This window comes from Mastomys coucha, chromosome X (genome assembly GCF_008632895.1).
Source record: "Mastomys coucha isolate ucsf_1 chromosome X, UCSF_Mcou_1, whole genome shotgun sequence".
NCBI lineage: Eukaryota > Metazoa > Chordata > Mammalia > Rodentia > Muridae > Mastomys > Mastomys coucha.
In genome coordinates, this window is record NC_045030.1 from 108,250,239 (window position 1) to 108,254,011 (window position 3,773).

The following is a 3,773-nucleotide window of genomic DNA, read 5'->3' on the forward strand; positions in this document are numbered from 1 at the left end:
CTCCAAGCAGCTCCTAATCAGTTTCTAGATTGGTCGCACTCCACCTTTTATGATTCCTTCTTCCCAGGCAAATTCCAAATCTCTCCCTAATTCAACAAACATGGGGCAAGATTACAAGTTCCCCATACTATCACTTTTGATACGCCCTTAACGCGACCTTATTGCTCCAAACCTGGAGACCTTATCACCTCTTCACCGAGGACATTATAGCTCCAATCCCAACCTTATCATCTCTTTACCGAGGACCTTATTATCTCTTTACCGAGAGTCTTCCCTTTTGTTCCACCTTACCTGGGAACCTTCCAGTGCACTGCCCTGTCTGCAAGGAGTTCTGAGCCTTTTCTGTGTCTGGTTTCCCCGTACAGGCCACCATATGCTGCTGACACCTTACCCGTCCAGCGGAAATAAGGAGGCAAACATGAGCCCTTCTCCATGCAGTTTAATCAGGAACCTTCATTTTTCAGCATGCTGCTACTTTTTTTTACCAGTACCACCGTTCCTCAGCTGAAGAGTTCTGAATCCAAGAAGCGGTAACAAAGATAACACAACACTACAGGATTCTTCTCAACAGCCAATACTACTTTTTTTACCAGTACCACTGTTCCTCAGCTGAAGAGTTCTGAATCCACGAAGCTGTAACACGACACTACAGGATTCTTCTCAACAGCCAATACTACCGCTCCATGTGTTGAGTTCTGAATCCTCCCAAGGATTTCCTCCTTGGGGGGTCCTCTCTGGGGGCCGTAGATGTTGATTCCCGGGTTTCGGCACCACTTGTCGCCACCACCTGCCAGCAGGAAGGACAACGACAACAGCAGGATTCTTCTCAACCACACTTTATTAGGAGCACCCAAGTTTTATGCGAGAGAAGGAGGACCCCGCCCTCTGGAGCGGTCAGCTTATAAACCCTATTGTGTGGATGTGTTGATGCCTGATTGGCTCAGCAGTGTCTGCTGACGACTGCGTCACCCATTTGGAGAGGGTGCAGCAGGAAAGGCAAGCATATGCAGGTGTGCAGAGTAAACATGCCTATGTGGCTGGCGTTGCACAGATGTACGGAGTTTATGTGGCTGGTGTTGGCCAGCACCCAACAGCGTCCAACATCCATCCTTATCCACCATCAGGAAGCAGATAAACCACTGGCAATTGTATCAGTATTTTGAAACCTCAAACCCCATACCCCATGACAAACCTCATCCCATAAGGCCACACCTCCCAGTCTTTCCCAAAGACTTCTACCAACTGGGAATCAAAAATTCAAATACATGATTCTGTGGGGCTCATGCTCATTGAACCACCATAGTATATATATGACTCTTCCATACACCCTTAGCTGGGGTTGACCCTCTCCATACTCCAACTGCTGCTTCTTTCTCTTTCTCCCAGTACATTTAAACCTTTCCTCCATTAGCACAGCCCATCTCTATTTTTATATCACATATGCTTTGATATTCCCCACTCATTAAGACTTCTTTCTCTACAACCTCCCAATTTTTTCCTTTTAGATTCAATACAGCTTAAGCAAAGAAACATCAAAATTCAAAGCTAAGCTCTTCACATGCGAGAGAACGTGTTTATCTTGTTAGGCCTAGGCTCCCTCACTCAATTATATTTTCCAGTACCACCCATTTTCTGAAAAATCTCATTTTCTTCGGTGCTAAATGTAATTGTGTTGCACATACATACTATAGTTGTATTATCCATTCATCAACTGATGGGCATCAAGGCTGTTTCCATTTTCTAGCTATTAGGAATACAGCAGCAATAAAAATGCATGTACAAAAGTACCTCTGCCATAGGGTATAGAGCTCTTCTATATATGCTCAAGAGTAGTATACATGAGTCTTCATCTTATTAACTTTTAGAGAAACTTCTACACTAATTTTCATAGTGGTGGTACCAGTTTACGTTCCATCAATAGTAAATAATTGTTCTCCTTTCCCAGCATCCTCACCCACATTTGTCATCATTTGTATTCTTAATGATGACCATTCTCACTGGGGTGACATGGAATCTTAAAATACTGTTTATTGAGAGGCGGGTCCAGAGCCAGGGGAAGGGCCTGTTTTCTAGAAGGTGTGGACTTAGGGTGGCTGGTTTGCAGCTCTGCAAACTCTCATGTAACAGACAATGGAGGAAGCCCGGGGCCCCATCTGTGTCCATCACAGACTTTCAAGCAGAAGTCTGAGCTGTCCCCAAGACATGAAGACTCTCAGGAGGCTGATTGTAAAGAAGAAAACCCTCTTCTTTCTGTTATAATGAAGTGTTTCAATTGCAACCCTGATCTTTTGGGGTTTGAAGTGGTAAAGCCTGAGGACAGTGGGAGAGAAGGTTCCTATAGTCCTGTGTGTTTGGAACCTTCCTGTAAGGATTGTGTTAGAAACCATGAAAGGTTGTCTTTCGTTGAGTCACCAATTGTGGGACATGATAACAAGGAAAACCGACATGTACAAAACATACTAAACAGTTCAAAGGAAACAGAAGAGCTAGAGATCAGTAGACTGGATGAGGACAGCAGTTACTCATCATTCACACAGTGTCCATGAGGATGGCATCCGCATCCTGGAGAATTTCTGAAACAGTTCCCAGGCCCGTCTGCTGCCATTGCAGAGCCTAGATCAGCATCCCAACAAAAACCTGCTGCCTGTCCTACATTTTGAAAGAGCGATTTGCTCAACATTAAAAAAGAATGGCAAGCTAAACTCTAACGTGGATCGAGAAATACTGAAGGAAGTTATTGCCAGCGGGAACTTTAGACTGTAAAATGTAATTGGCAAGAAAATAGGTCTGGAAGACCTAGATATCCTGGCTGAGCTCTCCCAGAGGGGATTTATGCACCTGTTGACTAATATTTTGAGGAAGCTCAGTGGCAAGGACGTAATAAATCTGTCTAAAGTGAGCAGAATTGGGAAGAAGATACTGGGAAATGATAAGGGAGCGTTCCAACTCTATAGCAAAGCCATGCAGAGAGTCATTGAAAGCAGTAAATTGTCACTACATGCTACAACCAGAGGATATGTCTTGGACAGAGCTGCACTAACTTCCGCTCAAAAGTCATCGACCTAGGCACTTCCCAAAAAAGATGTTCAAGGCAAGTCCTCCAGTCAGCATGGTCAGAAAGGTTCTTCCTACAGCTGGCACACCGAGTTCCTGGAGGTGGCAAAGACATTGAAGAACAACAAAGCCTCAAAGCCTGTGTTCACTGTAATTTCCCTGCAAAATATGACCACTATTTAGAGCGAGCAGTCTGCAAACGGGAAAGCTGTCAATTCAAATATTGTACAAAGTGTCTGTGTGCTTACCATAACAACAAAGACTGTTTGAATGGCAAGATCCTAAGAGCCAGCTGCAAAGTGGGTCCTTTGACTGGAACTAAAAAGAATAAAAAGAACTTACAAAGACTGTGACCTTTTAGTAGATCAACTGTATATTTTAAGGGCTACCTTTTAAAAAAAGCATTCAACTTTAACTTAAGAAAGTAAAGATAATTACGATGCCTTTTGTGAATGGAGGAATTACTTGTCCATGAAAACACCGAGATTGACTTATTTTATGAAAAACAAACTGGATATCTATCTTAGTTAGATACTAAGATAAAACTGATTTGACTTATTGGCAAGGGGGGCTGTGTGGTCGTTTTTATGGAGTCTTGAAAACATATACTCCAATGTTAGTATCTGAGATACGCTTTACCAAATTTGTATCATACTTCTATCAACTTGAGTCTGTCGATTTAATTGTTTGTCAATGTGAACTTTTTGTATATCTGTAAA

The 3,773-nt window shown here is 42.9% G+C and overlaps 1 pseudogene; it reads left to right on the forward strand.

Moving 5' to 3' along the window:
- The first annotated feature begins 2,231 nt into the window (after positions 1-2,231).
- Positions 2,232-3,407, forward strand: LOC116093961 (annotated as a pseudogene).
- The last annotated feature ends 366 nt before the right edge of the window (positions 3,408-3,773 follow it).